At 38.9% G+C, this 15,162-nt stretch overlaps 1 pseudogene; it reads left to right on the top strand.

Moving 5' to 3' along the window:
- Positions 1 to 10,685: 10,685 nt before the first annotated feature.
- On the top strand, positions 10,686 to 13,181 carry LOC122219112 (annotated as a pseudogene).
- Positions 13,182 to 15,162: the final 1,981 nt, after the last annotated feature.

A 15,162-nucleotide genomic window follows, 5' to 3' on the forward strand; every position in this document is an offset into this window, starting at 1 on the left:
TAAGCTACCATCAGAATGATCTTTCTAAAATGCAAACCTCATCATCTATCGTAGTCCCTCAGTGGCTCACCAGTGCCTGAAGCATAAAGCTGAAATGTCTTAACCTGGTAGACCGAAGTCTTTGGGAATTTTTTAAAATTTTATTTCTAGTCACTGCCCCTATGGCTCTCCTCTGCTGCAGTCATATGTAACTTCTTGTAGCTGTGAGTAATTACCCAAACCTCTCTGTCTTTGCACATGCTGTCCCTCTGACAGGATGCAGTTCACACACCCTAGTCTAACTGTTGAGTTCTGACTTATCCTCCATGTCTCAGCTCAAGGTAAATCTTCTGGACATTCCCCTATCCTCTGTGCCCTCCAGGAAGAGCTGGGTGATGCCACACTCTACCTGTCACATCATGTAATAACATTGTGTTCATTGGAATAATAATAGTATCTTCCTCATATGGCGATTCTGCATTAATATTTATAAACCTGTCAGTAAATAGCCATTATCATTAAGAATCAGAGCTATCATTCTTTGGGAGAAGAATGATATGGATGTACCAGAATCCTGTTCAGAAAGCTCTTTCTTAGATTTGTTGCAACTGGAGCAGCATTCTGGAATTTGGGTTTCATCAGATGTCCATGGTCAATATAGTGGAGCACACACACCACACCAAAGGAAATTAATGTTCAACTTAAATACTAATGTGTACTTAGTTATATCTATTTTTATATTTCCTATAACAATAATGGAAACACTTCCCCTCAGATTACTTTGTTTTTCTTTTCTTTTTCTTTTTCAAATGTCAGCATATAACTCTGTTTCAATTCTCCTTGGTCTCACTGAGGCTTATTTATTTCACCATCCACACCACTTGGGGGAATGTCAGGAGAGGAAAACAGAAAAGAGAGGGAAGCAGCAGGTTTTGTAGGTAATTACTACTTTTGTGATGCTGTGTGGCTGAGTGGCACATCTATTACTGTTTCCTCTAAACTCCCCCTGGATCCAAGGGGAGTTATTGTTGCAGGGAGCTACTAGGCTGACCACTTCTTAGTCCTTTCTTCTTTGGAAGATGTGAGAGGGCTGAGAATGATACTCAGATATAGATGTTTTCAGTATAATATGAATAAGGGACATCAATTATAATGAAAACAGATGTGCATACTTTTCAGTTTCTCTTTATGAGAAAATATAGGCAATACATCAAAAAACCAAATAGATTATATATTTTGAGTTGTTATTAATAGATAAGAAATGTTATTCCTTATTAAAATTCTGTTAACTCTTAGAATTTAAATATTAATCATAGAACTCTGACATAGGAAATTTAAGATATTAAGTTTCGTACTAATGAATGAGGAACTTGTCAGGGAAAATACATTCCAATTTCCTCCCAAATTTTTACTTTTAATGAAGAGAGCACCAATGGTCACTTTACAGATGTTTCATTGTCAAATGCATTTGTTTGGAGAACATGGCTTTTATCTCTGTGATGTCTGTCTACTGAGCACCTACTGCCCTGTTGGACACAATGTGTTTATTGTGTCGATGATTGTAAACATTTTTTCCTAATGTTGATAAGTTTTCAAATGGTAATTTTTATTTTTTACCTCCTGTTCTTAACAGAGTAGAAGATGTCTCTCTTCGTTATAAGTTGGTGTATTAAAACTTGCCACAGCCTGTTCATGAAACAATTTTATTTATTCCATTGCTTTCAGTTACATAGACAAAAACAATCCAGCCATTTTCCTGAACTATGATGTACTTCTCTCCAAATATCACTTTTAGGCTTAACCAGAAATCTTGTCTTATTAGTTTTATTTAAAGCCGTGTTATTTTGGTTCTTGGCCCAAAGATGTACTATATATTGGTAACATTAAATCATAAGCGTTTTCTTCAGTTGAATGACATAAGGGGAACCTGCTTGAAAAAATATTCAAAGGGTTTACAATAAATCTTTTGTGCTTGAATATTACTGCTGAATAACCTTCAAAATTGGTTTTGATTGTGGTGATTATTTTAAAATGTACACATATACCAAAACATCAAGTTGTATCCCTTAAATACCTGCAATTTTTATTAGTCAATTATACCTCAATAAGGATGGAAGAAACTCTAATTAAAAAAAAAAAAAAGGATTACATATGCCACACTCACAGTATGTATATACATATAGAGGTAGGCTGGCAAAAAAAAAAAGAGAAAATTCTTCTTTTTGAATTTAAACATATGCTGAGAACGGGCTGAAATTATGCTGAAATGTGGTTGGTATGTGCCAGTCTATATTAGTGGACACTAGAGAGCAGGTTGACTTTTTCAGAGACATGTGATTTTAAGCAGAGCTTCTTAGTGGATAGAATATGGTGATTTTTAGTTCCTTTCCATGTCACAGATTTGGACTTAAGATCATATTGCTTAGAAAAACTTAGAAAGTTTTTGGGAAAACTCCCCAAATCATTTTAAAACCTTTTAACAGGATAATATAGTTACATTATTCCCTCTTAGGTATCGGCTGGCAACTTATTTTATGGGAATAAGTGTATTTGGGAGCAGATTCTTTTTTTTCATCAGACTATTGTCTTAACTTGAGGTTTAAAAAATCTTAAACTTTTTTTAACGTTTGTTTATTTTTGAGAGAGAGAGAGACAGAGACAGAGACAGAGTATGAGTGGAGGAAGGACAGAGAGGGAGACACAAAATCTGAAGCAGGCTCCAGGCTCTGAGCTATCAGCACAGAGCCCGATGCTGGGCTTGAAACCACGAACTGTCAGATCATGACTTGAACTGAAGTTGGATGCAACTGAGCCACCCAGGCGCCCCCAGATTTAAAAAAAAATCTTTAAAATGAGCATAACACTATAACAATGCTACATTTTGTTTGAAAAACTGAAAAATTATACAAATATAATTAAAAACTTTATCATAGAAAATCTCAAACATGTACAAAAAATAGCCAAAATTATGTAATGAAGCCCCATGTATCCATCTCTTAGCTTCGACAATGATAATTTCATGGCCAATCTTATTCCATTTGTCTAAGTCATTTGGAAAAAAGTGTCTCTTTTCTGCTATCCTTTCTTTCTTCAGTTGTTCAACAGTCATGATTTAACTGATTAAAAAAAGTCATTGGTGAGACAATGTTAGAAAATATTTAGGAATTTTTCTGCCCTTCTTGTTCCCGTTTATTTTGAGTGACAGTTCAATTTAATGCTTTGTAAAAATATGGTTCAGCTGGATGGGTGTGGCTGAACCCATTCCTGAGGCTCTTCTGGTTGTCCTTTGCTTTGGTGATATCCAGTGGCTGATATCCAGCTGGTTTTCCAAGGGGCAGATTTAGGACTTAAGGTGGTGCTAAGACACAGCCTTATGAAAATCTTGGCTGTCCTTTCCCAAGCTGCCTGCTGCACGGAGAGTGAAGACTGGTAACCATGCAGCACATTTGACCCTCAGAAACAAATGTACTGACCTTCGAGGAGGAAGCATCAGAGCATTTTGCATCAAACCTCTTTTCATACTTTTTGATGAAAATAATGAACGATAGACGGCTTTGCTCTGAAGGAGACACTTCCTTCCTAAGTACAGTCCCTTTGTGTCTTTACTGTCTCTGTTGTGTGTGTACAATTGAAAGAATAGCTCAGGAGACCCTTTGCCCACATCTATTATGCTGTTATTCCATCTGTCTGTGGAAAACCAGAAAAAAACCGTGTTAGGTCTTGCCTTATGGCAAATTCTGAACCACAGTTGCTGTTTTCCCACACTTACTTAAGCTTCTTTGCACATCTACTGGCACAAAGGCCTGAGGGCTTCCTTCTGAATGGGAGATACTTTTATAGTCCCAGCCCTCTGGCCTTGCCTCAGGCAGATACAAACAAACAAACAAAAGGCTACTTGGAGCGGACTTCCAACGGTAGAAACTGGTTCATGGTCAGAAGAGGAGAAGGCATATTAGAACTGCAAGTGTGTGCTTTTACTAGGCTGAAGATTGGCAACATTTTGTAATTTTTTGAGTCATATAGGTATTTTTATGTAATCTTTTGAAATGAATTAGCATGAAAGAGCCTCACTGGAGAGAGTGACTGATTTTTTCATGCAGGCCTGTATCACAATGTAATGTGTTTGAAAATTGAGGAATGGTTCCAATAAATTTGGAGGAAGTATTTAAAAGGTGAATATTAGGCGGCATATTATCACGGTCCTTATAGATGTGAAAAAATACAGGTTGTCTTTGTTAGGGTCAGGCGTAAGGCAGGGTAAAGATAGGAGTCAGGCTAAAAGATTTTAGCAGTCAAAGGCTTTATTTGGGAACTAAGGTCTTGGGCGAGGTTCCGTGACTCGGAGAGAGAGAGAGGAGTCAGGGAAGTCGCACACATGTGTGGTGGGGTGGGGTTTTTAAGCTGCAGCGGTTCCGGGTTTAGGTCCGGGTGGGCCTTTTCCGCATCAGGTCGTGCTGTCGCTGGGTGATTGGTTGACCTCCAATTCGTTCTGGCAGCTGCTAGTGGCTTTTCGTTGGGTTGCGCTGGCAAGATGGCCGTCCCCTCTACTGTGGTTCCAAGGACATCCTAACAGTCTTTCAAACAATGTTTTATTTTAAGTTACACTGAATCAGGTTTTGGCTTCCACTGATGTGGTGTTATAACCATCTCACCTCGTGTATCAATGACCAGATTGGGCCTGGAGAATAACTTCATGGACTATTGAAGTTTTAGGAAAAATGGAACACATGTACGGCTCTGGGTTATCCATGACTTCTATTTCTTTTGGCCATCTATCTTCTACCCAAACCTAGATGGGCAGAACAGCTATTTTCAAGCTTGATAAAGAATAGAAGATTGGAATCAATGGTTCAATCTAAAACTTTTGGGAAACTGAGTTTACAAATTTTATCTGGTTTTAGAATAAATAGGAAACTATATGATGCAAGAATGTCCCCTACCCCAATAGATGATAGTTTTAAAGATACCCCATATTAGGGAAAATGAGAAAACTGGGAATTTAGTTATGAAAACAGAATTAACTGCATTTTACCAACATTTTGAATGGAGGAAATAAATAAATGTTATTGAGAATTTCCAGACTTTGAATTGAAATAGAATAGAATGGAATACAATAGAACAATTAGGTAAATCTCTGCATTCACACCTATATCCTTTCAGCTCAAGTAGCTTCTCTCAAAGTCAGAGGCATTTCCATAGGAAGGTGGGATTTCCCATCTGAAAGATTTTGGAAGCGAAGGAGAGGAGGCTTTCCCCTAGCCTCTTCACTGTGCCTGGCCTAGAGACAACCAGTTTTGGATTTAACTCCATACCAGTCCAGTAGCTGTCGCCTGTGTGTAGGTCACTTGCCCTACAGTATGGGGCAATTTATGTGCAGTCACCAGTGACTGCTTTTCTTACAAGGGGTGTCTTTGTGAGGCAGCACTTGGAAAATCACACAGTCCACTGCAATTCATCTCCCAGTTTTACCTCTGGGTCCCGGTGGCCAGCTTTCCAAACTTGCACTAAAATTTGGCTGTGATTTTTTCAGCGCTGCTGTTTTTCCTTCCTTCGTCTTTTCTTCCCAATGGAATTATATGCCCATAATTTTCAATTTTCCATAGGGCACTTTTGACCCATAATTTCAATTTAATCCCATTTAGAATAAAACTGGATGACTATTTAAAATTCTGGTACAGTCTTGCTTTCCTCTGATATTTCAATCTAGTCAAAAGATGGATGATGAGATAATAGATATTTGTTAAGATTTCCTTGGGGTTTTTTGACACGTTAGTGTGTTCAACTTGCATTACTTAATTTTCCATTCCTCCTGCACAAGGATGCAGGTTGCTGGACTACAGCTGATTCGTCTTGGCAACTGACACTTCTTTGTGGGGTTTCTGGGAAGCTGGGAGCAGACCTTGCCCAGGGTTGTCATGTACTGTATGGGGACAGAGAGCTGTGAAGCTAGCTTATAGTCTTAGGAACTAATATCTACTTCTTCTATCATGGACCAGTAGCTACTGATCAACTGGTTCAGGAATATCCAGTCAGCATTCAAGAGATTTATCATAGGCATCCCAAAGTAGGTGGCATGAAAAAGGGTTTTCAAATATGCTGGCAAAATGCTGCATAAGGCATTATTGTCTTCGAGATTTATAATGCATATTAATTTAAGACTCCGAGAAGTCCTGCAGTAAAGAAGCCTGTTTGTCTATATTTAATTCAGTGTTTCTGAAATTTATTTACAAGTTACCTTATTTATTAACATCTTCTGGAATTTCTAATTGAAGGAATACTTTTTTGGGAATTTTGGGTTAGGCTATTTCTTTTTAATACATTTTTTATTTTATTTTATTATTTTATTTTTAAATGTTTTTATTTATTTTTGAAGGAGAGAGAGAGACAGAGCATGAATGGAGGAGGAGCAGAGAGAGAGGGAGACATAGAATCTGAAACAGGCTCCAGGCTCTAAGCTGTCAGCACAGAGCCCGACATGGGGCTTGAACTCACGAACTGTGAGATCATGACCTGAGCTGAAGTTGGATGCTTAACCTACTGAGCCACCCAGGTGCCCCAATACATTTATTTTTTATATTAAAAAAAATTTTTAATGTATTTTTGAGAGAGAGACGGAGCGTGAACGGGGGAGGGGCAGAGAAAGAGGGGGACACAGAATTTGAACTGTCAGCACAGAGCCTGATGCAGGGTCAGAACCCATGAACTGTGAGATCTTGACCTGAGCCAAAGTCAGATGCTCAACAGACTGAGCCACCCAGGCACCCCTATTTTTTTTTTATTTTTAACTTAAAAAATTATTTATTTATTTATTTATTTATTTATTTATTTATTTGTTTGTTTGTTTTTAGAGAGCAAGCAGGGGAGAGAGACAATGGGGGAGAGATATAGAATCTTTTAATGCAGATTTTAATGCAGAAGTAAGAATGTGACTATAGCAGTGAGTAAAGGTGGACAAACTGAAAATGGGGTACTATTTACCTCTCTTGATAGACCGACCAGATCTTCCAAATGGAAAGTCACCCAGTTAGTAACAAAAAGTGATAAAACCAGGAAAATGTGCCTTAAAATTCAGATGTCACAGGGTTTTATTGTAGTCCATCTAGCCCAGGGGTCTTCCTTGGTAAGAACATGTTCTTTTTGACAAGTTAGTTATGTAATCTGAGTCACCATTTTTTCCGATACTAGCCTCTTATTATTTATGAATTTTTCTGAATTGGTTACATTTCAGTCTGTTTAATTTCTTAATGTGCTGGACTGAACTCATATCTTCAATGGATAAAAGGATCAGGGCCGGCATGCTTGACTGGCTCGGTCGGTGGAGCATGAAACTCTTGATCTCAGGGTTGTGAGTTCAAACCCCATGCTGGGTGTGGAGCCTACTTAAAAGTAATTAATTAATTAATTAAAAAAAGAGTCAGGGCCATTGTCCTCTGTCCCTCTTCCTTGCTCCCTTCAGAATCTCATTGCCCATACGGGGCCTTCAGAACCTCTTTGGCCTTACCCTGATTTACCACAACTTCACTGTTTGTTACTCATGCCCAGCTGCTTCTCCAGGTGAGCATATTGTCCATGGATGTGCCCCTGCCTTACTATCTTTGCCTTTCCTAAGCAAGGGATATTGGTCTGATTGGTTCATTACACATTTATCAAGAGCTTACCCTTTGTCCAGCGTTGTGTTAGGAACTGAGGACATTAGAAGAATAAGACATTGTGTCCCTGCACTTTCAAAGTTAATAATCTAGGGGACTACAGGCAAATAAATGGATCATTTCAATGTAATGTGGTATGTGATGATAAAGGTAGCACAGTGTTCTATGAGAGGTATAAGTAGGGTTGCCATATCCAGCATAGGACAGTCAAGGAAGGCTTCCTGGAGGAAGTGACTTGTGACTTGAAGGACAAGAGTAAAGTAACAAATGAAGAGGGGCATGGTATTAAGGGTAGGTTTCCTAGGCAGAGGAAAGATTATGGATGAAGGCATGGAGGTATGAATTACAAGGACTTTGGTATTGCCAAATGTGAACTTTGAGGCCAAAAAAGGTCAGAGATGCATCTCTGTATTCAGTCTATGTATTCACACATAGACTCAACTCAGGCTGGATAACTTCCTAAAGGATGGCAAGAACAATTTATCTTTGCGAAGACCCAAAGGAAGCAAGGAGGAAAACATTTAAAAAGATCACAATACAGAAGGCTGAAGTGGCATGGGTGAGATTCTTTATTGCCTTGGGATTTTCCTGGTTTTAATTGCTTTCTCTCTCTCTCTCTCTGTCTCTCTCTCTGTCTCTGTCTCTCTCTCTCTCTCTCTCTCTCTCTCTCTGTGTGTGTGTGTGTGCATCTGTCTCTCTCTGTCTCTGTCTCTCTCTATATATAGTTGAAGAAGGTATAGTTTTTGGTGATGATTTGTTCTACTAGATTCTAAGCTAAGCAACACTGAGAATCATTGCCTTATAGCCAAATGCTGGACACAGGTGTCCTGATAATAAGCAATGAGGATTGAGGTTAATATGTCACTTACAGAGTGTAACTATTTATTCAGCAAATATCCTTTTTCATGGGCAGCCATAATCTTTGGGTCTGGGCATGTGTTGATAAGCAAAACAAGAGGTGATTCTTATCCCCTTCCTCAGAGTTTCTTATCCAGTTAGGAAGAAAAGAAATTGAAAAAGTAATGATAATTGTGTTATACACAATGGGGTTTTCTAACTAGTATATGAGTAAGAGTACGCTTAGCAATCTTATTTCCAAATATAAGTGGGGTCTGAGCACTCATACACACAGAAGATGTCTGCAAGGAGTGTTATCCTTATCACTGGAGTAAAAGCTAATAACTCCGTGGTTATGCTCATTAGTTTTGGGATTTCCTAGTAAAATTTGGCATTAAAAGACTATTGCTAAGCAAAATCAATCTTAGAAACGATCATGTTATGGGTTAAAGCAAATTGCTAATGTGAAAACCAAGCATAAGTCTTTTTACCAAAAGCCCAGGAATATTTTAACCAAGGGCTCCATCTGTCAGTAGGGGAACTGTGGTGTGGTGTGTAGGTGGTTAGGTAATGTCGCCAGAAGCTCACTGACTGCAGGTTGTGACAAATGGCTGACCCCTAGGGCCACCAACCCTGGCTGCCTGGTGCTCTGCTTGGCCCCTGCCGAGTGGCTCCTATTCTCTCACTTCTGACCAGACCACTCCTCTAGCCCGAGGCAGGTATTTTCATTATGATCCATAATAACATCGAATGGACTTTGTAATTGAATGAGCATCATACACTGGAGACTTTTGATGGGCTCAGCTCATCAGGATTTGAAGAGGGCTGTGTTGAGGGAGAGTGGGTGGTGGGGGGCTGGGTCTGAAATGGCAGCCAAGGGACACTTGCTGGCTTGTGCACTCTGCTTCTGCAGCCATTTGCTAAAGCAAATCAGAAACAAAGGGTCTTATCAGTTTACGATGGCATAATTATAAATAAGAATTTGTGTTTGTAGTAGTAATGATGAGTGAAAACAGGAAAAAATATCCTAGTTGGAAATATCAGCTTTCTGTGTACACAATTTATAACAATAAACTGTCTTTGGATCTCAGGATTCTTCCTCATGATATGTCATGGACACCAAGATTTATCAGGAATGTAGTCAGTCTCTGCCTGGGCAGGGAGTACATGGTGTGAAGAGGAAAGAGTGAACCTACACGTCCTTGGCCTCTTCCCCTAAGTTAATTATTGCTCACATTTTCTGCTGGTCAAATACTTACCTTATTCACCGATGGCTGATGAGACAATTTCTAGTGAGGTGGTTACAGGTAATATTGTGAACAATGAATATGGTTTAATGAGTTGTATAGATGAGGGAGAGGGGAGAGAGAGATAGAGTGGTTGAGTGTATGTGTACATATTGGGTGAGGTGAAGGAATTAGTCATTGTTTGGATAAATGTAGTTATATTCTCTAATGGACAGAGGGCTATGGCCTGAATCATCCCAAATGGAGGAAGAAACTTTATTGAAAAAATTTTTTTGTAGTTCCATCAATACGTAATGTCAGGACAAATAGCCTTATATTCAGTATAGTAGGACCCTGTGTATTTGGCAACATAAGACATATATCAGTGGTGTAAGTGTCTAAGTCATTAAAAAAATACAAGGCAACTGTTTAGTGTTGCCTGTTCAAGAAGAGGAGGAAGAAACTTTAAAAATTATATCTGATATGTGATGTGGGTTGTAACGTGCATTTCAAATGTGCATATCTGGATTACCAGGAATTAACAACATTGTACTTGATTCATTCAGTGCTCTCTATACACATTTGTTAAATTACTTGAGTGCCAGCAGAAAATTCATTTTCTGCCTACAGTCTAGCATAGGGACCAAAATGCGTGTGCAACAATGAGGAAACAATTACATGGGAGATGGTATGAGTCAGGGTATGGAGATAGTTGGAGTAGGGATGAGGAACTTCCATGAAGAAGTGGAGGGTTGCTGGGGGAGTAATGCTTGCAGGAAATACCAGGTGTGGACTTGAGAATGATTGGCGGAAGGCTTTGAAGTTAGAAAGATCTTCAGGAAATGAGGCTCTTGGTTAATATAGAGTTTGAGGCACGGAGGAGCTGAACTCCATCAACAAGATGAGGACCAAGTTGGGCAGGTAGTAGCTTGTCCTTTCAACACTGATCCAGAGCCGCGATGGTGTGATCTGAACTGAAGTATGACTACAAAGTGAGACATCTTTCAGATGAAGGATTGGAAAAACATGACGAAGAAGATGTGAGGAGGATGGGAAAAATGTGAGTCAAAAATAACCCCCAGTTATAAATCAAGGGATCACAACTAGAATGGTTCAAAGACGTCCACAGAATAATAAAGCCCTGCATTTATGACTTGTGTTAGAAATTGCTAAGGGGGTTTCTCTGCAATTAATGAGAGGTTCAGATTATCATAAGAGAATGGAAGAAGCATGACTTGTGACATATGTTTTTAAGCCTGATTCTCCTTTCTACTTTGGATCTGTAATGGATGCCAGAAGAACTCTCCTTTTACTTAAAGGATTACTGCTTATACTGGTACTTTTTTTTTTTTTAAATCACTGAAAATTTTTTTCTCAAGAGACACTGAATTGTAGAAACAAACTTCTGAGATTTCTCAGAGTGGTGTTCGGAAATGACAAGTGAACAAGTTCAATATTTAACCAAATGGTATGTATTTAGTATTCATATGGGTGGTTGTCCTTTGGGAGTCCCTGGTTGTGCTTCCCAGCCTGTGGAACTACTGAGATTAATGCCAGCTATTCAAAAACAAACTGTGCAAAGGATCTACAAGAACCTGTTTAGGATCAATCCTTAAGGTATGGGTCAGTCTTGGTCTCCAGCTTGTATCACAAGAGATTTGAGCTTTCTCTTCTGGTTTATATGATTGCCATATTATTAATTTATTGTTGAGTATCTGGGAATTAATTCCATCATGCATGAATTCCATTAATTTTGTAACACTCTATAAAACACATCATGCTTTCATTGTCATTTGTCTGGGGTTGCAGACAGAATGCACGGCATGGCCATACAAATGGTTACAACACTCACTGCGTGCGTTTCAGTCTGGGTATTCCAGAACAGACAGAGAGCAGGTGGTGATTTTCTTATACAAAATTTAATAGTCAACTTTTGTACCTATTCTTACTGAAATGTCCACAATCATGGAACCCTTCTGATTCTCATTGCAATGTAAATTCATATATTGTAATATTTGTTTTCAAAATTTTATATGCTGGCTCACCATATGAACATGTTCTCATTGCCTCCACAGGCCTTTGAGCAATTTGCAGTCTTTTGTTAGCAAATAAAGGCCCTCCGAGCCTCCTATTTTGAGCCCCAAGTTTACCAGCTGCTATCCACTACTGGGCCTCATTAGAGGCCTGCCGTTCTGCTGAGAACCACACCACATGCTCTACCCTCTCTTGTCTACATATTAGCCTGTTGCTGCTCCTTAAATTACCTGGTACAAAAGCTTGCTCTGTTTCTCTGCAGAGAGCTACCACTCCTATCCAGTTTGAAGAGGGTCTATGTCATGATCTCTCAAACTAATTAAGGTTTGTGAGCAGGCCACAGGTTGCTATAGAGGAACTTTCCTGAAGGCTGATATCTATGAGGATTTTTGAGGTGGGGGGGGGGGGGTTGGGCAAAAGATTACTGCAGCTGTAGCTTATATTCAGAAGCCTGTTTTAAAAACAAAACAAAAATGATTCTTGTTTTAATCTAGGTGACATAATTCATTTTATATTTCGAAAGTTATTTCCTAAGGGAGCTAGAACATAATATTAATTAAAAATACTTGAAATGAGAGATTTAAATTATTTTCAGGGGATGGGGCTAGTAAATACACTGGAAAAGTATTTCCACAAAGATTTATTGGAAATCATAGGTTGTCTACAGTATTTATGTTAATTGGACAGTATTTATATTTAAAACTTTTTTTCTAATGTTTATTTTTGAGAGAGAGGTGGGGAGGGCTAGGAGAGAGGGAGACACAGAAACTGAAGCAGGCTCCAGGCTGTGAACAGTCAGCAAAGAGCCCGACTTGGGGCTCAAACTCACGAGCCATGAGATCACGACCTGAGCCGAAGTCAGATGCTTAATCAACTGATCCACCCAGATGCCCCAATAGTATTTATATTTTTAAATGAAAATGTTACATCTTTCTAACTTTTAAGAGGATTTGTTTGCAATTTAGTGGTTTTAGAAATGGATTCGATAGTGTCAGTTTCCTTATGCTAAACAACCAGAGTAAGATTTCAAGAAATTTTAGGATTTCTGGGAAAATAATTTTGAAATTTTGGCTCCAAATTCAGAAAGAATAGTAAAATTACAAGTGTCCCGCATTTCCAACAAAATGAATTGACGAGCTCTTTGGTCTCCAATGCAGAAAACAAGATGACAAAGGGGTTGTCATTTGGAAAGTGTTGCAGTAAGATGCACACGTTGTGCTGCCACTGTGGCCCTAAGACCTGCTACCTTCAGGAGTCGACCTGTGGTAAATGTGATAATCCTGCCAAATGAAAGAAAAAGTATAGCTGAAGTGCCGAGGCTAAATAATGAAATACCCCTGGGACCGGTCCAACGAGGCACCCAAGAATTTTGTACCTCAAATTCAGGCATGGATTCTATGAAGTAACAACACCTAAACCCAAGAAGGCAGTGGTTGCACCATCTAGTTCATCTTAAGGATTTCGATGATTAGTCACACAATACATGTTCTGGTTTAAAAAAAAAAAAAAAAAAGAATTGATGAAAATCTGTGTCAGTGTAAAGATAAATTACTGAGTGATTCTTCATTTAAAAAAAAGTACATTTTACCAAAAGGACGACTTTAAGTGGTAAACCCCTCTCATACATTCAAAAATAATTCAATTGAATAGAAATTCTGCTTGCACATTGATTGTTTTCAGTGGGAAGGTCTGAATTAGGTAAGGAGACGTGGCTTATCAACCTCCTATACCTGTTGATGTGTCTTTCACAGAATGTCTTTTTTTTTAAATTTATTTTTTAATGTTCATTTATTTATTTTGAGAGAGAGAGAACTCAAACAGAGGAGAGACAGAGAGAGGGGGAGAGAGACAGAATCCCAAGCAGACTCTGTGCTGCCAGTGCAGAGCCCGATGTGGGGCTTCAACTCTCAAACTGTGAAATCATGACCTGAGCCGAGATCAAGTGTTGGACATCTAACTGACTGAATCACCCAGGCTCCCCTCACAGAATTTCCTATCACTGCTTCTTCATTCTTTACTTCTTTCTCTTGTTTCTTCCCTTTGTCCTTTGTCTTTCCATATTTCTTGAGAGTCATATTTACTTGCTATAAATACCTCATATTTCCTCACCTGCTAATTTTTTAGGGTAATTTTATTCTTGACCTTTTTCATCAACCTCTTCTCTCAGACTTCACCTCATGCCACCATTTCTTCTCTGTAACACCTTCCTGGTCAACCAGACAAATCTTTCTGGCCACTCTCTTAGCCACTATACTGGAATAAGAATACCCCGGCTACCCTACTGAGAGCATTGCAGGTAATCGTTTGAATGAAATATGTGTACTTAAGTTGTGGGTATATATAGGAAGTAAATTTGTCTATGAAAACTTAATGAGGACACTAGCACTAAGCATTATGTTGTGACATGGGGGAGATTTCTGGTTACTGAATCTATAGCTGACTTATGAAGAGTTCCTGAATCTAGTTAATTTGCATGAGTAAATGAGCAGGAGATTTTATCTGCCTACTGTTTTTAAGGCCTCAGAGAGATAATAAATGCTTTCGGATGACAAGGAAAGTAAAACATATTTAGGTTAATCAAATCATGGAAGCATTTTTTATGGAAGCAAACACTTTTTAACAGTAACTGTTGGACAGGCACAGGGATCATGGCAGCTTCAACAGTGACACCACTGTACACAGTATTTTAACAAGTGTTTGTGGATCAGAAATCAACTCAAAGGGGCATGTTTACAAGGTCTGTTGTGTCTTATGGCATGGATGAGAAGAGAGGGCCAGCCTCTCCCTGGAAGATGGCCATAATTACTAACTAAACAAACGTTTATTAAGTACTTAGCATGTGCCAGGCATTGTATCAGGTGCTGGGAGGACAAGAGCAAAAAGACAGACATGGTCCCTGTCCTCATGAAGCTCGTGGACTGGTGGGGGATAGAGACAAATAAACAGAAAACTGCTCAGTGTGTTAATTGGAGCTATGATGGCAGAGAGCAGAGTGTGCTGAGAGGGCAGATTGGTCCTGCAGGTAATAGAAATCAGCCATGCGTGGGCTAGACTAGAGAAACAAGCCTGCGGTTTCTGGCCTTCACTCTCCTCCTGGGGATTTTGGGCCTGGAAACATCAACCTTCATCTGCAATTCTCCTAGAAACAACCATTGTGGTAGTATCTCAGGGGGCCACTGAGGGACTTTTGCTTTTTACCAAGCCCTAGGGTGATTTGATCTGTTCAGGGTGTGTGTGTGTGTGTGTGTGTGTGTGTGTGTGTGTGTGTACGTGTGTGTACACAACATGGATTTTGCTATACCATTTGAAAGTAAGTTGTAGATACTATTAGACTTTAATATGTATCTCCTAAGAATAAGGTTTATTTTCTACATAAATCATAATCTCATTATCTCTAAAAAATATTAACAGTAACTTAATAAAATTACACAGTATAC

The sequence above is a fragment of the Panthera leo genome, chromosome B2 (genome assembly GCF_018350215.1).
Source record: "Panthera leo isolate Ple1 chromosome B2, P.leo_Ple1_pat1.1, whole genome shotgun sequence".
Taxonomy (NCBI): domain Eukaryota; kingdom Metazoa; phylum Chordata; class Mammalia; order Carnivora; family Felidae; genus Panthera; species Panthera leo.